Below are 13,933 nucleotides of genomic sequence, written 5' to 3' on the forward strand. Positions count from 1 at the left end.
ATATACACTTTGATTTCAGTTACAACACAGAATACAATATATATGAAAATGTAGAAAAATATCCAAAATATTTAATACATTTCAATTGATATTCTATTGTTTAACAGTATGATTAAAACTGCGAAAAAACATGATTAATTTTTTTAGTTAATCGTGTGAGTTAACTGTGATTAATCGACAGCCCTAATTTTAACTTATTATTTATATTACTGTAGCACCTAGGGACCCTCATAGCTAGCTAGTAGGGTGCAAGGGAAGCAGCTGCTTCCCCTCAGCACATTTTGAAAAAAGCAGTGTCTTAGGCGGGGTTACCATGGCGCCAGGGGCAGGGGTCATGCTCACCTCTGAAGCTTGGCCTGCCCCACTTCCCCTAGTGTGCTGCATACCCCGCCCCTGCCGATCAGCGGTGTCTCCCAGCAGGAGGGACACAGCTGATCGCCCAGCAGGGAGGAGAGGGGAAGAACTGAGCTCCAGGAAGCTGGGCTTCTGCAGGCAGGCTTTGCCGGCTTCCAGTAATGTGCTGCATAAACCCAGCCCCTTCCCCTCCCCCCCTCACTGATTAGCTATCTGTCTCCCTCTTGCTGGGAGACAGCTGATCGGCGAGGCAAGGAGGGGAGGGGGAAAGAACTGAGCTCCAGCAAGCTGGGCTCCTGGGGAGGAGGAGAGGCTGGGGCCTTGGGGAAGAAGGGGGTCGGTCGGGTCATGCCCTTATAGGGGGCAGGGCCACCCACCCACCAGTCAACTGTTTATGGGGCCCGTGGGGGCCCACGAGCCATCAGATGTTTGGCGGGGGCAGTAGAGTAGCTAGCTAGGAGAGTGCGAGTGCTTGCTGTTTAGCTGGGTTTTGGCCATCAGCCAATCAGCGAGGGGAACTGCTCCTGGAGCAAGGGGCTGAGCAGCTGAGACACCCCACCTCCTTGTCCTACCTGCTTCTTGTGCCACTGTGGCAGGTGTGCTTTCTCTGGCTCTGCAGCAGCAGCTCCTAACCTCTCACCCAAGTAAAGGCAGCCAGTAGCAGCAGCTGGTAAGTGTATTTCAAAGGGGGTCTTTCTTGTGGTGAGGGTGGCTGGGGCAGGACTGGAAACCACCAGGTGGCTGTGAGAGCCAGCACCTGGCTGCTGCTGGGATGGCCGTCTGCATGGTGGGGGGGCAGAGGGCTCAGCCAGAGGCATCTCCAGAAACATCCCCTACACCTGGGCAGTTGGGCTAGGACAGGCATTGGGGGGTGGGGAGGCGCATCTCCTGGTCTCCTGTGGGGTGTGGTGTCCTTGCTTGCCCTCCCTGCCCAGGCAGAGATGCCTGCCTCTCAGAGACAGTGGCCATGTAGTGTGTTTGGTTCCCCTCCCTGGCATCTGGGTGACTGCCTCTTAGGGGGTGAGAGGTGGAAGGGAAGAGGCAGTGGGGAAGGGAAAGGGGTGGGGGAGTGGGAGAGGAAAACAGACTATCGGGAAATCTTCATAGCAGTAAATCTCTGCCTTGGGAGTGTGGGTGGAATTGTCTCCCAAGAGAAGGCTGCAACGAACTATATGCTGTTGTAGTATGTGTTTAGTTTAGTCCATGTGCTCTGGCAAACACTCATAGACTCTAGGACTGGAAGGGACCTCGAGAGGTCATCGAGTCCAGTCCCCTGCCCTCATGGCAGGACCAAATACTGTCTAGACCATCCCTAATAGACATTTATCTAACCTACTCTTAAATATCTCCAGAGATGGAGATTCCACAACTTCCCTAGGCAATCTATTCCAGTGTTTAACTACCCTGACAGTTAGGAACTTTTTCCTAATGTCCAACCTAAATCTCCCTTGCTGCAGTTTAAGCCCATTGCTTCTTGTTCTATCATTGGAGGCTAAGGTGAACAAGTTTTCTCCCTCCTCCTGATGACACCCTTTTAGATACCTGAAAACTGCTATCATGTCCCCTCTCAGTCTTCTCTTTTCCAAACTAAACAAACCCAATTCCTTCAGCCTTCCTTCATAGGTCATGTTCTCAAGACCTTTAATCATTCTTGTTGCTCTTCTCTGGACCCTCTCCAATTTCTCCACATCTTTCTTGAAATGTGGTGCCCAGAACTGGACACAATACTCCAGTTGAGGCCTAACCAGCACAGAGTAAAGCGGAAGAATGACTTCTCGTGTCTTGTTTACAACACACCTGTTAATGCATCCCAGAATCATGTTTGCTTTTTTTGCAACAGTATCACACTGTTGACTCATATTAAGCTTGTGGTCTACTATGACCCCTAGATCTCTTTCTGCCATACTCCTTCCTAGACAGTCTCTTCCCATTCTGTATGTGTGAAACAGATTGTTCCTTGCTAAGTGGAGCACTTTGCATTTATCTTTATTGAACTTCATCCTGTTTACCTCAGACCATTTCTCCAATTTGTCCAGATCATTTTGAATTTTGACCCTGTCCTCCAAAGCAGTTGCAATCCCTCCCAGTTTGGTATCGTCCGCAAACTTAATAAGCGTACTTTCTATGCCAACATCTAAATCGTTGATGAAGATATTGAACAGAACCGGTCCCAAAACAGACCCCTGCGGAACCCCACTTGTTATACCTTTCTAGCAGGATTGGGAGCCATTAACAACTACTCTCTGAGTACGGTTATCCAGCCAGTTATGCACCCACCTTATAGTAGCCCCATCTAAATTGTACTTTCCTAGTTTATCTATAAGAATATCATGTGAGACTGTATCAAATGCCTTACTAAAGTCTAGGTATATCACATCCACCGCTTCTCCCCTATCCACAAGGCTCGTTATCCTATCAAAGAACGCTATCAGATTAGTTTGACATGATTTGTTCTTTACAAATCCATGCTGGCTATTCCCTATCACCTTACCACCTTCCAAGTGTTTGCAGATGATTTCTTTGATTACCTGCTCCATTATCTTCCCTGGCACAGAAGTTAAACTAACTGGTCTGTAGTTTCCTGGGTTGTTTTTATTTCCCTTTTTATAGATGGGCACTATATTTGCCCCCTTCCAGTCTTCTGGAATCTCCCTCGTCTCCCATGATTTCCCAAAGATAATAGCTAGAGGCTCAGATACCTCTTCTATTAACTCTGAGTATTCTAGGATGCATTTCATCAGGGCCCTGGTGACTTGCAGGCATCTAACTTTTCTAAGTGATTTTTTACTTGCTCTTTCCTTATTTTCTCTTCTAAACCTACCCTCTTCCCGTAAGCATTCACTATACTAGACATTCCTTCAGACATCTCAGTGAAGACTGAAACAAAGAAGTCATTAAGCATCTCTGCCATTTCCAAGTCTCCCGTTACTGTTTCCCCCTCCTCATTGAGCAGTGGGCCTACCCTGTCTTTAGTCTTCCTCTTGCTTCTAATGTATTGAAAAAAAAAGTCTTCTTGTTTCCCTTTATTCCCATAGCTAGTTTGAGTTCATTTTGTGCCTTTGCTTTTCTAATCTTGCCTCTGCATTCCTGTGTTATTTGCCTATATTCATCCTTCGTGATCTGACCTAGTTTCCATTTTTTATATGACGCCTTTTTATTTTGTAGGTCACGCAAGATCTCAAGGGTAAGCCAAGGTGGTCTTTTGCCACATTTTCTATCTTTCCTAACCATCGGAATAACTTGCTTTTGGGCCCTTAATAGTATCCCTTTGAAAAACTGCCAACTTTCCTCAGTTGTTTTTCCCCTCAGTCTTAATTCCCATGGGACCTTGCCTATCAGTTCTCTGAGCTTACCAAAATCCGCCTTCCTGAAATCCATTGTCTCTATTCTGCTGTACTCCCTTCTACCCTTCCTTAGAATTGCAAATTCTATGATTTCATGATCACTTTCACCCAAGCTTCCTTCTACTTTCAAATTCTCAACAAGTTCCTCCCTATTTGTTAAAATCAAGTCTAGAACAGCTTCCCCCCAGTAGCTTTTTCAACTTTCTGAAATAAAAAGTTGTCTGCAATGCAGTCCAGGAACTTCATCCTGTTTACCTCAGACCATTTCTCCAATTTGTCCAGATCATTTTGAATTTTGACACAAGTCGAGGCACCATGTTGGGGGGCAGAGAGAGGTAGCCTGATTTTCCCCCTCCTATCAGGGGAAACCTGAATTGTCTCCTAAGGTATCTGGGGTAGCCGTGTCAGGGTATGGCTACACTTACAGTTGTACAGCGCTGGGAGTTACAGCTGTCTTCGTATAGCTGTGTAGGGAAAGCGCTGCAGTGTGGCCACACTGACAGCTACCAGCGCTGCAGTGTGGCCACATTTGCAGCATTTGCAGCGCTGTTGGGAGTGGTGCTTTGTGGGCAGCTATCCCAACGTTCAAGTGGCTGCAACGTGCTTTTCAAAAGAGGTAGGTGAGGGGGAATGTGGGGGAGAGAGAGAGTGGATTTTTATCTGTCAGCTCCCTGCTGCAAGTTCTGAGGACTGAAACATACACATCACCAAAACTGCAATCAATTTAAAAGTTTCAAGCCCTTCCCCCACTCCTCTCTTATTCACTAAATGCAAATTATGCACTCCTAAATAGCCTTCAGACCACATAAGCAGTTGCTCAACACGGACTCCCCCCTCCCCTCTGCCGTGTGACTTCTCTCTTCAAGCAAACAGCTGTGAACCTTCCAAAGCAATTCCCCTGTCTGCCTCCGCTCGATCGAGCAAACAGCAGTTGTGTTTGTTTTTTAGATAAGCAGCTTGGGGAAGCTCCGAGTTCAGCCATTCTTCCGGTTTGTTGTGAGCAGGTATTCTGGGATACCTCCTAATACCCTGGAGGCCAATAACAGCGCTTTTGGTGGCCACACCTGCAGAGCAGTGCTGCATCACCAGCACTGCAATCATTACACCCCAAGCAGACCAAGTGTACAGCCAGCGCTGCAGCCAGGGAGTTGCAGCGCTGGATGTGCCTTGCAGGTGTGGACAGTTACTAAGTTGCAGTGCTGTAAACCCACCACGAGTGCTGCAACTCTCCAGTGTAGCCAAGCCCTAGTCTGGATCTGTAAAAGCAGCAAAGAGTCCTATGGCACCTTATAGACTAAGGGCTTGGCTACACTGGCACTTTACAGCGCTGCAACTTTCGTGCTCAGGGGTGTGAAAAAAAAACCCCCTGAGCGCTGCAAGATACAGCGCTGTAAAGCCTCAGTGTAATCAGTGCTGCAGCTGCAAGCTACACCCGTAGAGGATGTGGTTTACGTGCAGCGCTGGGAGAGCTCTCTCCCAGTGCTGGCGCTCCGACCACACTCACACTTCAAAGTGCTGCAGCGGCAGCGCTTTGAAATTTCAAGTGTAGCCATACTCTACAAGGGCTTGTGATCATGCTGGGAGGAGGGGGAGACATTGCTGAGTCCCAGGGTTGAGTAATTATCTGGTGATGATGGTCATTAAGTTACTAATTGTCATTCACTTGCTGCACACAATGGCTGGTGATGGTTGTTTAACATCCACCCAGCCATTTAGTCAACGCCAATTTCATCCCACTCTCCTGTAAGTACAAATTCTAGTTCTAAGGACCTGGTGCCTGGATCCCATATTGCCTTGCACTGGGATTGGGAATTAGTGCCCTGACATGCAACTCCTCCTATTGTGCCAGTGTAGATCCTGCTGTTAGTACAGCTCTTCGCAGGTGCCCTTGTGTTTAGCTGAAACTTTGAACTTAGTTTAGTGGGGATGGACTCAGAGACTGAGAGCTAAACTAAGGCCTTGGCTACACTGGCGCTTTACAGCGCTGCAACTTTCTCGCTCAGGGGTGTGAAAAAAACACCACCCTGAGCATTGCAAGATACAGCGCTGTAAAGCCTCAGTGTAAACAGTGCTGCAGCGCTGGGAGCACGGCTAATCCCCATGAAGAAGTGGAGTACGTGCAGGGCTGCGACCACACTCACACTTCAAAGCGCTGCCGTGGCAGCGCTCCCGCAGCAGCGCTTTGAAGTTTTGAGTGTAGCCAAGCCCTGACACTACTATCCTGCTGTGTAGATCCCAGTGTGCTTGTGCTGATAGTGCTACTTCCTTGGTGTGATGATGACATTATGCTAAGATGAATCATGAAAATAGTGTCCTGGTGTGATGATGGTTACTCTGTGCTGTTCATGTCAATCTTGCATTTTTGTATGCTGTGTTGGTGTAGCCCTGTTGTTCCTAGGAAGTCAGAGCCACAAGGTGGGTGAGGTAATATCTTTTATTGGAGCAACTTTTGTTGGTGAGAGAGAGAGACAGACAAGCTTTGGAGCTTTCATGGAGTTCTTTCTTCTTCCTGAAGAAGAGTTCTGTGAAAGCTCAAATGCTTGTCTCTCTCTCTCTCTCTCACCAACAGAAGCTGGTCCAAAAAATATATTACCTCACCCACCTTGATATATATTCCCCCCCTCCCCCGCTTTCCAGAAGTGAGTTTTCATGATGACAAGGGAAGTGCTCTGACTGGTCCTGACTTCTCTGTATCAGCCTCTCTAGCTTGCACTGCAGCCCAGTACCTGGGGGCTGGGTGCCTGCAGCGCTGAGACTCTGTGAGATCAGGGACTCACAGACCCAGCTGGGAGGGGAAGGGCACCTCCTCCTCGGCCTCTCTCCCTTGCTGCCTCCTTTTCCCGAGTGACCTCATGATGCACAGAGCCAGCATGGCTAGGTGCTACATTGGAGAGTCTCCCAGTGCAGCCCCCCACCCTCTCTTCCCCATGCAAACCCCTAGCAGACCCTGCCCACCTCTGTCCGATTGTCTCTCTTATGCAGGGGACTGTGCTCCTCCCTGCCCCGCTTCTGTGTGCTGCCTGCTTCCAGGGGCCACAGATTGCAGAGCAGCCCCCTCAGGAGAGATGAGAGGGGCTGTCCCCCGGGTGCGTGCGCAGTGCCCCAGAGCACTGCTTTACCCCGCTATATCCGAATTTGTGTTATATTGGGTCACGTTATATTGAGGTAGAGGTGTAATCTGATATGTCGGGTGGCACCTTTATGTGTTCGCTCCTCCTGATGTTGGAACCTGCTGCGCCACTGAGACCAGGACCTCATGCTACGCACTGTATGAACAAAGAACAAAAAGATGGTCCCTTTCCCAAGGGGATTGCACTTGAAGTGTAAGTCAGGAGACCAATAGATGGACGTAGACAGACGAATACAAGTAAACAGTGATACAGTGCTGTGCCCTGACTACCGCCTACCACGCTGACCAACAGCCTAAACTTTGTCAAGGTTTTTGTAGGCTTCATGGCAGAGGAGAGTTTTGAGGAGGGATTTGCCAGTAGCTTTGTGGGTGTTTTCCAGGGGTACTACAACTTAACAGCCATTAATAAAGAGCAGAGACAGCACCATGTGTCGTCTTCCCCCCACCCCCAGCTCTCTTGGGACTTCCAGCAAGTGCTCCATGGCCCATAGTCCGGGAGCTGCTATTATTATTTGCTTCTGGGTTTGCACTGGCTGGTTTTGCTTGCCTTATACTATTGAAAACTCACCTCAAATCTGTTTGATTGTCATGTCCATATCCAATCTAAAATATTTTAGGAAACTTATGAAAGGACAACTATACTAAGAAATGGGAATGCTAGAATAGGTATCTTACTTTTCCAAGGCCACTGGAGAAAGTAATTGTTAAACATGATGCTGGCAACCAGCTAGAAAGGTAATGGTATTGGGAAAAAGTGAAAACACTCTTCAGAATAAACCACTGGAATTTGGCATTCCATGAAAGGCTTAAGTATGCAAAGAATTGCTTGGCTTGTAACCATGCATATGATAAACTGCCGTATCTGGAAGGACTCTCTCTACATCTGTACATGTCTAAATAAATGTTAGGCTCTGTCTGTCTATTTTCATTAATCTGTCAAGGGATTAAAGTTCATTATATTAAAAAGACAAAGGTTGATGTTGTGGAAGAGGTATTTTATTTTTCATTTTCTCTGTAAGTCTGATTGCCCTACCGCCTATGTAGTTTTAGCATAAGATACTACAGCATAGCGTAACTGAAGCATATGTGGACCTGTCCTAATAAACAAAACCAGGTATCTACATTTCAATGATGTTTAAACAATAAGGAAGATATAGGCTTGTCCTGCCCACTGCTGAAAAAACAAAGTTAAAGTTTAAAGGCTCCTTAAGATAAATTTCCAAGGTCATCCCTTCCAGCTTTCATAGTTCTTAGTGAAAAGAACATAATTTAGCTGGTGAATGAAAAATAACAATTTGAACTGCTCAAGGGCTATGCAGCGTTAAGGACACTAGGATTTGAAAAGAATACCTGCAGTGGAATGGTCTCCTATTCTTCAACAGACTTGATTGTAGTCTTCCAACCCTGTAAAGCAGGCTTTCACACAGTCTAACACATCTGGTTCCTTCACTGTAGATGTTTCTGTTGTAATAAGGATCATGCAGCGATATTTAGTCTGATACTTTAGCATTGAGTAGTCCTTGGTCAAATTACTTAACTGTCCACCCACCTCAGATAACCTGTCTGTAAAATGGGCACAAAATGTGTATCATTTTGGGAAGTTTAGAGATTCTCCAATTTAAAAAAGTAAACAAAATCATTTTAAGATAATCAAATAATGAGTTTTTCTCAGGAAGTAGATGGCCATTATGGTACTTATAGGTGGAGAAAGTGCTAAAAATACTTTAAGTATTTCATCACACATATTAATTATTTTTCCAGCAATCCTACCACCCATAGATTTCAATTCCCAGTATTATCTGGATCATTCATACTGGTAACAGTTGATTTATTATGCTGAACTGTAATTGTCCCATCTCTTTCTGAAGTACATTTGTAAACCCCAGGACCCTACTGCTCTGCAACTCCACAACTGTACTAGATAAACTTTGACTAAGTGTAGGATTTCTTAAGGAAAAGTTTGTCCTTTGAGGCACAGGGTAGGTTTTACTTCAAATAGAGTAGCTCCTGCTACGGCAGTTTTCAGTGCTTGTATGGAAGGCTGTATACTGCCACCATCTGGTCAAAAGCTGGCATGAAGCTTTTCATCCCTGCATGTAAATAAATCTCTCTGCCCCCTAACTCAGTATTATCAAAGACGTGTATGGGGGAGGGGAAATTCAGCACAAAGAGGGAAGGAATAGCACATCCTTTGAGCTGAAAAGAAAAAAATAGTTGAAAGCCTGCACATATCCACTTCTACCATTTTTTTCTTTTCTAGCTACAGTGGCAGAAAAAAAGGCACATAATCACTGTGACAACGAGCACCTATGTTTGCTGTCTCAGAAGTGAGGGCAAGGACTGAATAAACACTGCACTGCTCTTTCAGTTTAGACAGGGTGACCAGACAGCAAATGTGAAAAATCGGGATGGGGTGGGGGTGGGGGGTAATAGGAGCCTATATAAGAAAAAGCCCCAGATATCGGGACTGTCCCTATAAAATCAGGACATCTGGTCACCTTCGCTCTAGAGGCTCAGGCATGTGGGCAAGGCACAGGAGGAACCCTGCACTAAGGTTGCCCCTGCTGGATCAGTCTTGTGGCTGAACAGGAGTTATTTTCAGATAAGTATTCAAAAATGCAAAGCCAAAATTTTCTAACTTTTGGGTGCCTAAAGTTAGGCTTCTACATCTGCCCTAGGGCTCCTGCATAGCAGCAGCATAATTTTTCAGAACAGCTGATCACCCGCAACCCTCACTAACGTCAATAGGAGCGGCACGTATTCAGTACCTCTGGGAAATTGTTTCGGGTGCCCAGTGATGGCATTTTCAAAAGCCTTCAGCTAGCACCTACTACTGTCATTAACTTCAGTGCAAGCAGAGTTATGGTAATGGTCAGCACTGTGGAAAGTCCCAGTATAGATTTAGGAGCTTAATTTAAAGTATCTAGGTCAGAAAACTTTGGTCTGGGTGCAGGGTCGGCGCTTCCATTTAGGCGGCCTAGGCAATCGCCTAGGACGCCAGGATTATTGGTGGGCGGCATTTTGCCAGAGGGGGCTGCCGGGGGCTCCAGTGGAGCTGCCGCTGTCATGCCTGCGGAGGGTCCGCTGGTCCACGGCTCCGGTGGACCTCCCACAGGCACCACTGCGACAGCTCCACCGGAGCCACGGGACCAGGGCGCGGGGCGGCGAAATCGCCGTGCGCCTAGGGCACTAAAAACCCTAGCGCCAGTCCTGCCTGGGTGTTTATTCAAACTTTGGGCCAAGTTGTGACTTCCCATAACTTCAAAGATGTAGGTTCCTTCTTAGAACTGACCAACACTGCCCTGCAGCCCTCCACCCTCCCACCACCATCCGATTGAGCTCTTTATGGCTCTGCTTACAGAGCGACAGGATTGCCTCAGGCATTGCTTTCTGCCTGTTGCACATGACAGACTGGTGCACTTTTGGTTCAGGCACTATCTCTTGAGACGGGGGGCGGGGGAGAGCTTTCTCTGAGCCCTGCTGTACACTACAAACTTACGTTAATATAACGATGTCACTCAGGAGTGTGGAAAATAGTGTAATAATTGGAAAAGAGCCCTGCATGTTTGGTGGTTCTTTACTACAGAAAGTGACCAGGTTAGGGAAAGTTTAATGTTTTAAAAGAAAACAACTGGAAACTTGCATAGTGGTACAGTCTGACTACACTCAACCTGGGGAAAAAGGTACTGAGTAAAACATGAAGTAACGGAAAAATCAGGTTTGAGAAAACCAGGTGCAGCTATTTAAAAAGTGATCTGATTTTAGAGTAATTGGCTTAAAGCAGGGAAGGTAACAGTATTTCTGTGTCAAAAGGGTAATGGTCAAGCACCTTGTGACTGGCAAATTACATAGTTTTAATATTATTATCCAATTTAGGGATGTAAAAAAATCTGTTTTGCTGGCTTTGTTGTCTGGTGGCCAGTTCACCATTTCTGGATCCTTAAAACTTTGAGAAGTAGATTTGTCCCAGCTCTGCCCACCTAGCTGGTCACGAGCTTTTTGGTGCCAAAAGCCTTTGACCAAGGCACATCCACGTGCTCCCATCTCAGAAAAATGGCTTGCGCCCGTGTCTTTATCTTCCCGAACCCCTCCCTCTGATTTCCTACCTCTACACTTTACAAAGATTCCAAATGTTTCCGCCCTCCTCTTTTGACAGGGATCTGGTTCTGCCACCTCTGCCAGCCCAGCCTAACAGCTAACAAATTTTGCACCTAACTGCTAAGAGTGAGAGTAATTAACCAGTGGAATCTTTACCTAGGGACAGGGCCAGCTCCAGGGGTTTTGCTGCCCCAAGCAGTGCAAAAAAAAAAAAAAAAAAAAAAAAAAAAATCCGAGATTGCGATCTGCAGCAATTCAGCAAGAGATCCTTCGCTCTGACCGGGAGCGAGGGACCCACTGCTGAATACCTGGACCTGCCGCCCCTCTCCGGACTGGCCGTCCCAAGCACCTGCTTGATAAGCTGGTGCCTGGAGCCGGCCCTGCCTGGGGACATGGTGGAATCTCTGTTACGTGAAGTCATTTCATGAAGATTGATTGTCTTTTGAAAGATAGACTGTAGCTCAACTAGACACGGAATACTCACTTGGTGGAAATCTATGGCCTGTGTTATGGAAGAGACCAGACTAGAATCAATGATCTAATTGTCACATCTAGCCTTAAAAATCTATGAATCATGCATCTGTCTTTACCATTTTGGCCAGCTCCTAACTCTTCTGTTACCTACCTGAGGCACCCTCCCAAGCACAGTGGACGGGACATTCTAAGGAAAAGTTTCCTTATTTTATCTAAGTAGGTAGTCACATGGCCCCATTGTGGGATTTGAGAGATGGTGTGGGATAAAGGTTAGCAGGATGAGTCTGGGATGACTGCATCGTGCCCTGAATGAGTTGTGCCCATCTGCCCAAGTGAGGGCCCATAAAAATCTTTATACCACATTACCTCTTCAACTATTCATTATAGGCCATTTATTTAAAAAAAAAAATTAAAACACTGAGACTTTTTTTTTTTTTTTTTGTATCAGGCCTGCAACAGAAGAGGCAATAATGAAGACATTTTGGCAACCTTTAAAAACAGCCTAAGAACTTTTGTCATACATAGTGCTGAGATTTTAAGGTGTGATGCCTTGCAGTCCATCTGGGCTTTGAAGCAGGTGCTATTTATCTCTTTGGGAAGAGCTCATTCCTTACTTTCTTAAGGTAGAAAACACCTGTTACTAGCTCTAATGGCTTGTTGGAAATTAGACAACGATGAAACACTGCCCATCCTCAGGTATTAGGAGCACGAAGGGGGGATTTCACATTTGTTGCAGTGAGGTTTAAAATCCCGGTGAAGGGGGTTTAGTGGACAGAATGCACCTGAGGCAATGCAATTTATCACATGGTTACTGCCACCTCTCTGGGGGTGCAGTGAATGATAACGCATTGCATTCCTTAGTTTATAGTGAAAACTACGTTAATCTTAGGATAAAATAATGCTCCATATCAGTGGATGTCTTATTACACTGTAATACCACAGCATGGTCCTGAAGGGATCCTCCTAAGTCATCAATTCCAGTATAGTGCAGCATCACCACCTGAACACTAGGGTTCGTCGAGTGATTGCTCATGTGCATTCTAATAGGTGTGTGCATGCGCTGCGGGCACAATAGTCGGAAGGTTTTTCCCCTAGTGGTACTTGTCGGGTCGGCTGTAGAGACCCCTGGAGCGTCACCTTTATGGGCGTGTGTATGGGTCCCTGCTGGCCTGCCGCCTGTTCAGTTCCTTCTTACCACCAGTGACGGTCATTGGAGCAGCTCAGTCTCTTGCATTCGCAGGTGCATAACTAATGGTTCCCTTTTCTTCGTTTTACAAAGTTGTTAGTAGTTTGTAGTTAGTTGGACTTACTTGGGGGGGCATGCCTTGATCGAAGGGGTTTAAGGTGTGCAAGAGGTGTGCAAAACCTATGCCCACAGGCGATCTGCACGCTGCCTGTCTCAAGTGCCTCAGGGAGGGCCATCAGACAGATAAGTGCCCAATTTACAGGAGCTTTAGGCCCAAGACTAAGAGAGAGCGGGACTATCGTTTGAAGCTTCTCCTGATGGAGTCGGCCCTCCGCCCACAGCCGACACTGGAAGTGGCACTTGCATCATCAGTGTGCAGTGCCCCAGCATTGGTGCGGGATGTCCCAGCACTGAGAAAGGACTTCTCTAAGGAGCACGGGCACTGGCACTGCTCCTCAACTCGTACGGCCAGTGCTACCACACAGCACCGCGTCAGAAGGCAGCGGCGGATGGCGTCTTTTCCCCATCAAGAAGCCATGAGAGGATTCCAGAGGGGAGCACCTCCAGTGGTACCTGACCCAGCCTCCAGAGAGCCAGAAGGGCAGGAAGACCATGTCCCATGGGCCTCCTCCTTGCCAGACGAGGTGGTGGCGGGCATCCCCACCACCCTACCGGCGGTGGATGCCAGGACTTTCTTAGGAGGGTGGCCCTAAACCTCAATCTCCAGGCAGATGAGGTCATGGAGGAGTCTGACCCGATGGTGGACATCCTGGCCCTGGAGGGTCCTTCTAGGCTGGCCTGGCCCCTAATAAGAACAATCCAAAACACCACTAAGGTGCTCTGGTAGACTCTGGCCTCTATACCACCCATTGCTAAAGGAGTGGAAAGACGATATTTTGTGCTGCAGAAAGGGTATGAGCACCTTTTCACCCACCTCCAATGGGGGACTCTGGTGGTTGATGTGGCAAATTACAAAGAGCGGCAAGGACGGCCAGGTCCCGCGCCTAAGTCACAGGATGCTAAGAAGCTGGACCTTTTTGGCAGAAAAGTCTATTCGACCAGGGAACTCTAGCTTTGAGTGGACAACCAGCAAGTGGTACTCAGCTGCTATGCTTTCAACTCTCGGAACTCGTTGGCAAAGTTCCAGGAGTCGCTCCCAGCTGACTCGCACAAGGAGTTTAGCACACTCCTTGAGGAGGTCTGGGTGGTCTCCAGAACCTACCTCCAGGCAGTGTTAGAGCTGGCGGACTTGGCAGCTCGGACTGTAGTCACCGCCATTACAATGAGGCACAGTGCGTGGATACCACCTGAGGTCCAAGGATACCACCTGAGGTCCAGAACACAAGT

This window comes from Gopherus flavomarginatus, chromosome 1 (genome assembly GCF_025201925.1).
Source record: "Gopherus flavomarginatus isolate rGopFla2 chromosome 1, rGopFla2.mat.asm, whole genome shotgun sequence".
Lineage (NCBI taxonomy): Eukaryota > Metazoa > Chordata > Testudines > Testudinidae > Gopherus > Gopherus flavomarginatus.